General features: G+C 29.6%; 1 long non-coding RNA gene across 1 annotated transcript; it reads left to right on the forward strand.

Annotated features, from left to right (window-relative positions):
• Nucleotides 1-2,158: 2,158 nt before the first annotated feature.
• On the forward strand, nt 2,159-6,375 carry LOC127105267 (uncharacterized). The gene is made up of 3 exons (XR_007794978.1): nt 2,159-2,253; nt 6,040-6,151; nt 6,282-6,375. It is a non-coding gene; the product is annotated as an uncharacterized LOC127105267 (long non-coding RNA).
• The last annotated feature ends 6,643 nt before the right edge of the window (nt 6,376-13,018 follow it).

Genomic DNA, 13,018 nt, shown 5'->3' on the forward strand with positions numbered 1-13,018 from the left:
TGGGTATCGTCTTGGTTAGCCATTTTATCTGTAATATAGAAATGATTCAATAAGACCCAAGTAAGACAATGACCATATTCGTGAAGCTACACAAAAAACACATTCATATACCTTCCATTTCTCTCATGTTACAACAATCTAAACTCTCTCTTTTTTTCATCATTATTGAATACAAACTCACACACACCTACTGCATACAAAAGACCAATGCAAACTTATGGTGTTTGGAACATGAACAAACTTGCATCCATAATCATCAAACTTCCAAGCACAAGCTCAAACACACTCCAAATGACATCAGTTTTCAATCAGAAATAAAAAACCTTACAACAAGGTGCTCATGAACACCATATAGTGCTCGTTTGCCCTAAACAACATTAATCAACATAATGCACAAAATGTAAAACTCAGTTTAGAAAATGCCCTAATCAAACACCTGAAGAAAGTGAACGGTAACGATGGAGAAGAAAGTGAACAGCGACGGTGGACGCAGATAACTCAGTGAACGTGAACGCAGCAGCAGAAAAAGGCGACGGCGACGACGACGGTGAGGGAGGGAGAACGAACGGAGGACGAGAGTAATCGCAGTAGAGAGAAAACCCAGTTACGTAAACGAAATAGCATATAGAGAGGGAAAATAAAGAGACATGCAGTATATATGTTATACTTTTAATGTTTAATAAAGGGGACCTTAGAGGGCGCTTGTGTAAAAAAAGCGCCCTCTAAAGGGGGCCTAAGAGGGCGCTTCTAAAAGCGCTCTCTAAGGCTTTCCAAAAGCGCTTTATAAACTGGAAATGTACATGGACTTAGAGAGCGCTTTTTTAAAAGCGCCCTCTAAGGGTACCCTTAGAGGGCGCTTTCATAAACGCGCCCTCTATTGGTGTCCCTCCATTTCCTCATTATTTTTTCACATCACTTTAGAGGGCGCTTTGTTACAAAAGCGCCCTCTAAAGTGCGCTGTCTATTCCTCCTTATTTTTCTCTTCACTTTAGAGTGCGCTTCTTTAAGAAAGCGCCCTCTAAGGTGCGCTGTCTATTCCAATTTTTGGCGTAGTGATTTTATGATGCTTATGAAAACCATGATAATGGGATTTCACTCATTATCCTGTATCTCAACTTGCAAAGTCATATCTTGATCCTATACATGAACATGTAAATTTGGATTTATTGATTTCCCATTATTCTTTGCCAATATTCTTTCTGATGAATGTTTATATTCAAAGTCTCTTATGTGTAAGCTCAGTAGATAATGATGATTTTAATAAACTGATATAGTAATTGCAGGTTTAAAGGAATGTTGATTATTTTCAACTAAAATGAGCATTTGGCACACATATTATGGATATTGTGGTCCTATGAAGAATCAAGTAATATAACTTAATAGTGCGGTGTTTGTGCCAAGTACATACCCGATACCTATGCATCAATTGTCATATCATTGCAAAATGTTTCTGAGTATTTTAAGGTTATTATATTTGAATTGTGCATTGAAGAGAAGATCAACTTTTCTGTATTGGAATTGATTTAAGAACAACTTCTTATTCATATTTTTTTAAGGTTTGTATTTAATCACCAAGTGTGTTGTAACTTGATTTGTAATAGAAAGCGGTGTGCTTTCTAAGTGTTGTAAATAGAAAGTGGTGTGATTTTCGGTTTATGTGAGAATCATTGTAGTGGTTGATGATTTATGAAAAGATCCTTTGAATTAACTTAATTTAAAGTCCACCATATGTTTGATTCTTGTGAAATCAAGGAATTGATGTGTTTCTTTGTTGTATTAGAAGATTGTAGGATAGGTCTTGGTGTAAGGTTTGTACAAAGATCTAACATATTGGAAAAATTCTCACAGGGTATGAGAGGACTAGACTAACCATTGATCGGAAAGGGGAACTAGTATACATTATTGGGTTATTTATTTTTCTCTATTTAAAATTCTTCATTTTACTTCGTATGTTCATCGAATTATTTTATGAAAAAATATGAACATAAGAACCATCTTTTAAAAACGAGAAAAATAAAGAGAATCTAATTCACCCTCACTCTTAAATTGCAAATTTATACTTACATCTTTCTACATGTAAGAAGGGTACGTGGCGGCCTCTTAATCTTATAGATGGGATTTACTTGAATTTGTTTCAAGGAAAAAATAAAAACACTTAATAATACAAGTAGCATTCCCTTTTCCAAACTTTCCTATGCTCTTCCAAATACTTTACATTTTCTCCACCTACCCAAAACTTCCTTTCAACAATTGGTAAATTACTTAACAGTCACTATGATCTATCTTTTTTTAGGTCGCATGTCTTATTATTTATTTTTGTTGAAATTAAGAAAAAAAACAAATATAATTACCTTATCCCATTGTCGATTTAACCGTAGCATATGTTTTTCACTGTTTCAAGGCTTAACAATTTTAAAATCCAATATAATGTAATAAAACAAATCCAATTTTTAAAGATTTTTTCTTCAATATAAAACTATTTAAAAATATTAATATGTATTTATATTTTTGTTATTGGGCCAAAGATAAACAATAATTGAGTTAAATGAATAAACCCATTACCAAATCCTAGGTAGACAACCCTAGCTTTAAATTCTACCTACTGCTTATCCTTTCTCAAATATACCAACTCAACCATATTCAATGGCTACCATGTTTTGATTTAATATTCTAATATCTACTTAATCTTGTTTTAAATTATGCAGCTTCATCCTAACAGTTGAAGATGAAGTTTATTCATTCGGCAAAATATTTTACGGTGCAATCTGATTCGTATCTTGTCAGAATTATATTTTTATTTTCAACGACCGTGATTTCCTTGATTAAATATGGTGAGTCATAGTTTTATCTTCGACATTGGTTCTCAATATTATTATGATTTTAAAGTTTATGTTATATGAATTGTTGTGGTGAAGTGTTTATTAGTTGTTTCTTTGGTTGTGTTAACATGAATGGCTACCATGTGATTTTGTTAGGAACTGTGATAACATGGATGTCGTATTAGAATTTTGGTTGGGAAACCTGATTTAATACCATCACTGAATTTGGGTTGAGTCTGACTCAATCTTATAAAATTAACTTATTAGGTGAGGACTGTCCACCATATATAAATATATTCCCATACCATATTTTATCCAATCTGAGACTATACATACTAAAAAATCATTAAAATGAAACGTGATTGTAGCCACAAATTAGTAATAGGAAGAGATAAGTACCATACCTGGTTGGTTAAGTGTCTAACTGTATCATACTTGTTCTACATGTTCCTCTTCCTGTATCACATTTCTAATGCATGATGAATTTCTTTTTATCGGAAATTGTAGTTCCCAAGGCATTGTTACTTAACGAGTATGATCTACACTACTGGAAAACCAAGGTTTGTATCACACAATAAATGGATTTAGTCTCTCTCTGATAGTTTTACATACTTAAAATCTGGTTGTACTTCAGGTGTGTGCTAAGCGGACAAACATTCCCGGAATGAAGAAATATCGGGGGAGAAACACCTACGTATTGGAGTCCAGGAGGCCATCTCTAGTGTATCGCATACCTGGTTACGGGTAAGCAAATACCGTAAACTTTAAAAACAAAGTATATTTTCTGAAATCAAACAATATTTTATTTCAACCATCAAAAGTTTATGTCATTTTCAAACCATATAAGGCATCCACGTGACAATATATTTGTACAATCTTCACTTTCATTCTTTCCCTTTTGATATATGCATCCATTTATTTATTTTTCTTTTGGATTCAAAGCTACATATATTGGAGGCAGATGCCTCTCAAGGAGAGAAATTTGATTCAAATTTCTAATATATTATTCTCACGTTTTATAGTTTTTAACTTCATTTTTCTTATTGAATTTATACATAACATGTATCATGGAGATGGCCATGATACAAGTTGCCAGGTAAGTTTGGTCTTTTAATTAAGTAGTTTGCAAGATTTGATTGAATATATTTAGTTGGATTCTTGCAGTTTTGATAAATAGGTTATTAAAGTTACTGAATTATAGGATAATTTTTTCTTTTGTTGGATTTGATGAGATTCTGTATAGAATTGTGATAACACTAAAATATATGCTTGTTAGGTACGTTGGGTCTCTTCATTATGTAATTAGCAAGATTTATATATTTTTTTTGTTGGATTCTTGCAATTTTTATAGATTTTAGCTTATTAATGCTACTGGATTATAGGGTAATTGTGTATTTGGTGTTCATTTATTTATCTTTATATTCTCTTATAGATATTCTCATGTGTTTTAGTTGTTGACTTTTTTTTGTGTGAAGGCTGACAACTATATCAGTGATATTAATACTCTATGCTGCTATATGAATATACTAATGAATTTATGATTTATGTGCCGTCTATATTAAAAATGATAATGGATGCATATGTAAGTGTTGCACCTTCATGTTTGTAATGGATGCATATGCAAGTGTTGGTCCTTCATGTCATTCTATCACATTGCCAATGGATTCATGTGTGTTTATTTTTGAAATGGTAATTGATGTATATGTAGACAAGAGGAAGACAAGAAAAATCTTTGTTGCAAACATCTCCAAGTTTTACATTTGTAACACTTTTATATTAATTTCATTTTTAAATCATGCTAATGGTAGGCTAGTGAAAGTTTTACTGTCATTCATTTTATGTTGAGCTAGCTTCTCGAGCATCTTCCTCTTGAAGACATTGAAAGACAAAATATCAACTCGAATGAAAGCATTTATTTTGAATGCAAACATTCAAAATTCTGAAACAAACTCACTCAGATTTTGTAAACAATTCCAATTAATAGACTTCATCCATTGCATGTGAAGCAAATGATGAATGGATTTTCAAATAGGAAATAAACAAGGGTAGAATGAAATAGATGAAAACCATTCTTGTTTTATGATTCTTGTTTTATGATTGGGATTCCAAATTCTCGGATTCTGTAAACAAATCCAATTAATGGACCTCAACCGTTGCATGTGAGGCAAATGATAAAAGGGTAGAATGAAATAAATGAAAAAATTTCTTATTTAATGTTAGGAATGTGTTTTCTCCCCATATTTACTTATATTTTTTGTGCTATTTTATATTTTTTACATGTGTTATGTTAGACAATTTTATAGATCACATGCTTGTGTTAATTTCCTAGGTCTGTTAGTTTTATAACAAGATAGATGTTTAATGAGACATTGTGACTTCTGAAAAGTTACTTCCTACCCCTTCAAACAATAACTTTTATCTAACAATAACTTTTATCTATGAACGGCATGAACACAAAAACCATTTACACAAGGAACCAACCTTATTAGAAAGATTCTAATGTACACAAATTTAATTTTTGATAGAACAAAGCAAATACTATAAATTCATAACTATTATTTTCAAATGAAAATATGTAAAATGATACTAAAGACAATTCATAGGACACGACATATACGTCTTTATTGCTTTCCCTAACTCCATTTCTTTCAAGCCTTTAGGCACATCTTCAACCTATCAAGTCTTTGTTTTCTGCAAAAAAATCATTTACAGATCTAGACCATATAAAATCATCCATAACAAAAAAAAAATAAGATAAAATTTATATGCTAGTTTGATAACACAAAATCATGAAAGAAGAATACGAAAAAGTTTAATAATGCTTACTCACAGTACTTCCAATATGCCAAAATATGCATTGCAATTTCAATACACTTCTACCATTCTTGAATAAAAACTCATATTCTAATGCCATAGCTCATTCATGAATGGTTTGTATAATTTCCACTCCACTCCATTCACCTTTAATCATGTGTACTTTTTTCCCTCCATTTCCTTTTCCAAACAGTCCTTTCATTTGTGCTTCTCATGTCATAGCTCCTTCATACAATACTTTTATATTTGCATTAGTTTAGTGTCTTAGTCATCACATCGATCAAACAACTCCATTATCAAATAAACTAAGTATTCAAAAACATCATTTAGATAGTTCTTTTCCTATGACACCTAACACATTAATACATATAGATTATCACTCACTTATTTTTTTAACCTTTCACAGTGCTTCTATGTAAAAGAATAAAGAAGGAGAGGGAAAAAACGAGACACTAATATAGAATTCCCCTTATCTTCTCTTTTACTTTGACAAAACAATTGTACCCTTTTATCATAAGGTTAGTTGTCAAATCAGAATTTATTGGATCAATGTGGATAGAGAAACTACTTCGTACATGGATCAAAAGTAATGATAAATGGAAGTTTAAAAGTTGAAGATACCCTAACCTAATTTTCTATTTGGATTAGAAATGGTCATGTTAGTATCATGGTGGAAAAATACTTTAATTGTGTATTGGAATTAGAAATGCAAACTCTTGAAGGACTAGATTTTTTCGGTAACAGTTTGGTAATTGGTAATGGTTAAATTTATTAACTATTTCATTTAATGAATGTGTTTTAGTGTTGTTTTTATGTCTTTCGTAGTATTGTATCGGTAGTCTATGTCTATTTCAGGTACAGAGTGTTTGGAAGCTTCTAGGCGACAAAATGGCGAAAAACGGGAAGAAAAGGCAAAATTTCTGACTGTCCTGACGGTCAACACCCTTATGGGAGGTTAGCCCGTCACCAAATTCAACGAAATGAAGACGTTTTGCCTGTGCCAGATGAAGGACAACCCGTAAGCCAGGTGATGGTCGTCATCAGCATGGCAGACAAAATATCATGGTATTGCCGACATAGTTTTTCTGCATTTTATTTCTGTTTTTCCTGTATGAGATTAAAGTCTCCATTTAGGACAACCCGTAATGCATTATTTTTACTATTTTTAATTGATTAAATGTCAAATTAGTTGTATAGAGCTATTTTAATTGACTTTGTAAGATTGACTTGTGTTGTTGGGCCTTGGTCAAGGTTGATTTGACATTGTTAGGTTAAGATCATTGGATTTAGGAGATTGATGGAATGTACATTCCATCTCCCAAAATGAATGAATGATCTTAACTTGGAAAAAGTCCTCCTTTGTCCAATTTGAGTTTGATCCATTTCCCCTCCCTCTTCATCTCATTCCCCTTCTTTATGCATTCATGTCATGGACCTATGATATCTCAATATCCTAAGGCTAGTTGATTGCAAAATCAACATAAATATGGATGAGATTAGGTCCCCAACTTTGCATATTCTTTTTGTGTGTGGTATGTTTCATGAGCATAGTTCATCATACTATGTCTCTAACATGCATTAAAACCAAAATTCTATTGCCCGACCTTAAATAGTTATGACTTCTACATAAGTCCAATTACGATTGCTTAACATAACGCTAAATTTTGACACAAAGGCATAACATTCTAGTTAGTGAGATTGTATGTCTCCCCTCTTTCATGGTATTTTGTGGAAACTTGACATTTTTTCCTTTCTTTGGAAGATGTCTTGGTTCAAGGATCCATGCTTGTGATAAGTGGGTTGAGCGTTCTCCGAAGAATAACTTAAACAAAAGAGAAAAAGCAAATGCAATACTAACTTCTAACTTATTAACAACTAACATTTAATTTCAAGTCCTTTATTTTTAGTGCACTTTATTTTTGAGCTTTATTCATTTTCCATTATTCATACCATTCTAATTGTTTATGTTAATGTCATTTTCACTTTGTCCACTTGAACCATATTGTGTGATATATTTTGTTTGTGTATATTGTGTTTGTTTGTGTGGTCTTTGACCATTAATGTACATAATAAGAACAAAAACCCTAAAAATATCTTGTGTGGACTGTTGGTTTGATCTGAGACAATTGGACTTAAAATTTAGGCAACATTCCCTATGAAAAGGACTTGGCCAATGCCAACTTTCATGTAACCAAGTGCTTGTGATTTGAAACTTCACCTGATACATCATTGAAGATCCATTTGAGTTCATCTGCAACATGATCATTGTGACGCTGTTATTTTGAACCTGTGACTTGTGCCATCTTGGAATTCATCTAATGCATGGGAAATTTTGAATAAGATCATGGAGTTGCTAAGCCTGGATGTGCCCATCTTTATTTGATGCCTTATTCTTCAACTTGCTGTTTACGCATTGTTTGTTGCTTGATTCTAAAAGTCTAAGGGAAATTTGGGTTTCTATATGACATTCTTGTCTATTGGATTGCAACCCATTGGGCAGATCTTTTCAACTCTCAACTTTTAAATTTATGCTTAGGATTAGTCTCTTCATATCCTCCCCGCTTCTTTAATTTCAAAATCTCTCCCTCCTTTTAAAAACTTCTTTGTTTGTGCTTGTTTTCCAAACGTAGACCATATTGCAAACTAGAAACTTTGGCCTTAAGCCATTGCATTTTCAAACTTCTTTTCTTAATCAAACTTGTAAATAAACTTAACTATACTTGACTTAAAATTTTCAAAAGCCAAAAAGAGCTAACTCATTCAAACCATTTTATGTCTTTGTGCCTTTCAAGATTAAATTTTTGTTAAAAGCAATGCATCCATTTTGAAATTGATACCACGAACTACGAGGTTTTGATCCGTCATTTTTATGTTGGTACGTAGGCAAAAGTTCGAAGGTCTTGTCAAACACAAAAATATATTTTTTGAATTATTTTCTCATCCCCATTATATTTGTTTGCAAACATCATTTTTACAAACACACATATGCACACAAAAAAGGGCTCCCTAGGAGTACCTAGGACACTTTGGGTGCTAATACATTCCCTCTGTGTAACCAACCCCCTGACCTGTTATCTCTGGCATTTTATCAGTTTTGATTTGAAAACTTCTTATTTTTGGGTTTTGTTCGTACTCTTCCCTTTTCACTTGGAAACAATAAAAGCGCGCTGGAGACTCTTGATTATTTGATGTCTATCTTGTCCATAGCTTGATGATCATGAATTTCTCGCTACACATGGCTTATGTAAAATGTAGCAGCAAAATGATTAAATCAAATTAATTTTTATAATTTTAGTAAATAATAATAACCATGGTGTAATAAAGGTAATAATAAAAGGATTTTTCTTTTTCTTTTGTTAATATTGATTTTTCTTTATTTTTAGACAAAAATACATGAAAAATGAATAATATAATAATTAATTAATAAATTAATAAAAAATTCTAAAAGCTGAATATTATAATTTTAAGTGGAGGTAAAAACATAACAAAAATTCAAACTCTAAAAATAGGGAATATTCAATGTGTGAAAATGTTTCTTCAATTTATATAAAGTTTAGGTTAAAACATTTAATTATAACATTAAAAGCTGAGTCAACAATAAAATAAAATAAATAATTAATGTAAATGGATTCTAACGTAATATATTTTTTTGATTTTATTCAATGAATCAAAATATTTGAATTTTATGGTTTTTAATTAAAACAAAATTGTCAAAAAAGAAATAAAGCATAAAAAATTAATTAATAAAAATTAAAATAACCCTTTGAGTTTTTTTTATCCTTTTTTTGGATTTATTTTGAATAAAAAGTGAAAAAAAGAAAAAGAAAATGAGTTTATTTTATTCCTTTCTTAGGTGTCAAGCAAATGAATTTCGATGAATTCATGGATTATGTAAAATGTAGCTGCAAAATGATTAAATCAAATTAATTTTTATAATTTTAGTAAATAATAATAATCGTAGTGTAATAAAGGTTTTATTTTTCATTTTTTTATATTGATTTTTCATTATTTTTAGACTAAAATACATGAAAAATGAATAATATAATAAGTAATTAACAAATTAATAAAAAATTTGAAAATTAAATATAAAAATAAAAAATGTAGAAGTTATAATTTTAAAATAATTTAAGTGAAGGTAAAAAGATAACAAAAAGAAAAACTCTAAAAATAGTGAATATTCAATGTGTGAAAATGTTTCTTCTATTTATATCAAGTTTAGGTTAAAACATTTAATTATAACATTAAAAGCTGAATCAACAATAAAATAAAATAAATAATTAATGTAAATGGATTCTAACCTAATATATTTTTTTGATTTTATTCAATGACTCAAAATATTTGAATTTTATGGTTTTTAATTAAAACAAAATTGTCAAAAATGAAATAAAGCATAAAAATAAAAATTAAAATAACCCTTTTGACTTTTTATTTTTTTATTTCTTTTTTTGGATTTATTTTGAATAAAAAGTGAAAAAAAGGGAAAAGCAAATGAGTTTATTTTATTCCTTTCTTAGGTGCCAAGCAAATGAATTTCGATGGATTCATGGATTATGTAAAATGTACCAGCAAAATGATTAACTCAAATCAATTTTTGTAATTTTAGTAAATAATAATAGTCGTAGTGTAATAAAGGTAATAATAAAAGGATTTTTATTTTTCTTTTTTTTTATATTGATTTTTCATTATTTTTAGACTAAAATACATGAAAAATGAATAATATAATAATTAATTAATAAATTAATAAAAATTTTGAAAATTAAATATAAAAATTAAAAAAGTAGAAGTTTTAATTTTAAAATAATGTAAGTGAAGGTAAAAACATAACAAAAAGAAAACTCTAAAAATAGTGAATATTCAATGTGTGAAAATGTTTCTTCTATTTATATCAAGTTTAGGTTAAAACATTTAATTAAAAGCTGAATCAACAATTAAATAAAATAAATAATTAATGTAAATGGATTCTAACCTAATATGTTTTTTTGATTTTATTCAATGACTCAAAATATTTGAATTTTATGGTTTTTAATTAAAATAAATTTGTCAAAAATGAAATAAAGCATAAAAATAAAAATTAATTAATAAAAATTGGTAGCTTCAAACCATCATATATATATTCACGTAAATTGGTAGCTTCAACTCTTAATACAACCTCATGAATTTGATTTAAATTCTACCGGGCTTATGCATTACCGTCCTCAAATATATTCCCGTAGGTAATGTGAATCAACGGTGTTACCATAGGTTTGATTTAAATACTGGTATGTATTTGCACTATTTCTTTAGATCTAAATACCTATCAATTAAATTTCACTTAATTTCATTCATATGTGATATTCTATAATCTCTTCTAAATATTGTTCTAAATTATGGAGCTTCATTCTAACAGTTGAAGATGAAGTTTATTTATTCAGTGGAAGTCTCTACGATGCAATTTGATTGGTCTCTTGTCAGAGTTAATTTTTCTTTTCCTCGACCGTGATTTCCTTGATTAATTCAGGTGAGTCATAGTTTTTATATTCAATAATTATTCTTGTATTTGTAAAGAATTTGAAGTTTGTTTTATGGTTTTTTTTTTTTTGTGTTTGACGGAATTGTGATAAGATTAAAATATATGCTTGCTAGGTATGTTTGGTCTCTTAATTATGTAGTTTGCAAGATTTGATGGAATATATTTTGTTGGATTCTTGCAGTTTTGATAGATTTAAGCTTATTTAAGTTACTGAATTATAGGAAACAACATTTCTTTTGTTGTGCTTGATGAGATTCTGCATGGAATTGTGATAACGATAAAATATATGCTTGTTAGGTACGCTAGGTCTCTTCATTATGTAGTTAGCAAGATTTCTATATATATTTTGTTGGATTCTTGCAATTTTTAATAAATTTTAGCTTATTAAAGCTACTGGATTATAGGGTAATTGTGTATTTGGTGTTCATTTATTTATCTTTATATTCTCTTATAGCTATTCTCATGTTTATTAGTTGTTACTTAATTTTTTTGCGTGAAGGATGACAATTATTTCAGTGATATTAATCCTCTGTGCTTTATATCACTTTACTAACGAATTTATTAAGAGGAAGACAAGAAAAATCTTTGCTGCAAACATCTCAAAGTTTTACATTTGTTACAATTTTATATTAATTTCACTTTTAAATCATGCTAATTCTAAATGTTATTTTATAATATTAGGCTAGTGAAAGTTTTCCTGTCATTGAGCTAGCTTCTCAAGCATCTTCCTCTTGAAGACATTGAAAGACAAAATATCAACTCGAATGAAAGCACTATTGAGGATGGTACTAATAGAAACATTCAAAATTCTAAAACAAACTCAGATTTTGTAAACAATTTCAATTAATGATTTCATCCATTGCATGTGAAGCAAATGATGAATGTATTTTCAAATAGGAAGTAAATAAGGGTAGAATGAAATAAATGAAAAACATTCTTGTTTTATGTTTGGGATTCCAAATTCTCAAATTATGTAAACAAGTCCAATTAATGGACCTGAACCATTGCATGTGAAGCAAATGATGAAAGGGTAGAATGAAATAAATGAATAAATTTCTTATTTAATGTTATGAATGTTTTTTCTCCCCATATTTACTTACATTTTTTGTGCTATTTCATTTTTTTTACATGTGTTATGTTAGACAACTTTATAGATCTCGTGCTTGTGGTAATTTCGTTGTTCTCTTAGTTTTATAACAAGATAGATGTTTAATGAGACATTGTGACTTCTGAAAAGTTACATTTTACCCCTTCAAACAAAAACTTATATGTATGTAAGGCACGAACACAAAAACCTTTTACGTAAGGAATCAACTCTATTAGAAAGATTCTAATGTACACAAATTTAATGTTTGATAGGAAAAAGAAAATACTATATGTTAATAACTATTATTTTCAAATAAAAATATGTAAAATGATACTAAAGACTATTCATTTGACACAATGTAAATGTCTTCATTGCTTTCCCGATCTCCATTCCTTTCAAGCCTTTAGGCACATCTTTAGCCTATCAAGTTTTTGTTTTTTACAAAAATGATTTACATATCTATACCATATAAAATCATCCTTAATACAAACTCATGAAAGAAGAATACGAGAAGAGGCCAAAATATGCATTTCCATTTCAATACACTTCTACCATTATTGAATAAAACCTCATATTCTAATGTCATAGCTCCTTCATGACAGGTTTGCATAATTTTCACTTCGCTGCAAATATACAATTCTCCTTATCTTCAAAATATGCATTGGGCCAAAGATACAGAAACCCCGTTGATATTTTTAAACCCATCATTACATAATTTCAAACCCTAGCTAGACAAACCCTATGTATATATTCACGTAGCATCATCTGTTAATACCAACTCATAAACGA

Source organism: Lathyrus oleraceus, chromosome 7 (assembly GCF_024323335.1).
Source record: "Lathyrus oleraceus cultivar Zhongwan6 chromosome 7, CAAS_Psat_ZW6_1.0, whole genome shotgun sequence".
Classification (NCBI taxonomy): domain Eukaryota; kingdom Viridiplantae; phylum Streptophyta; class Magnoliopsida; order Fabales; family Fabaceae; genus Lathyrus; species Lathyrus oleraceus.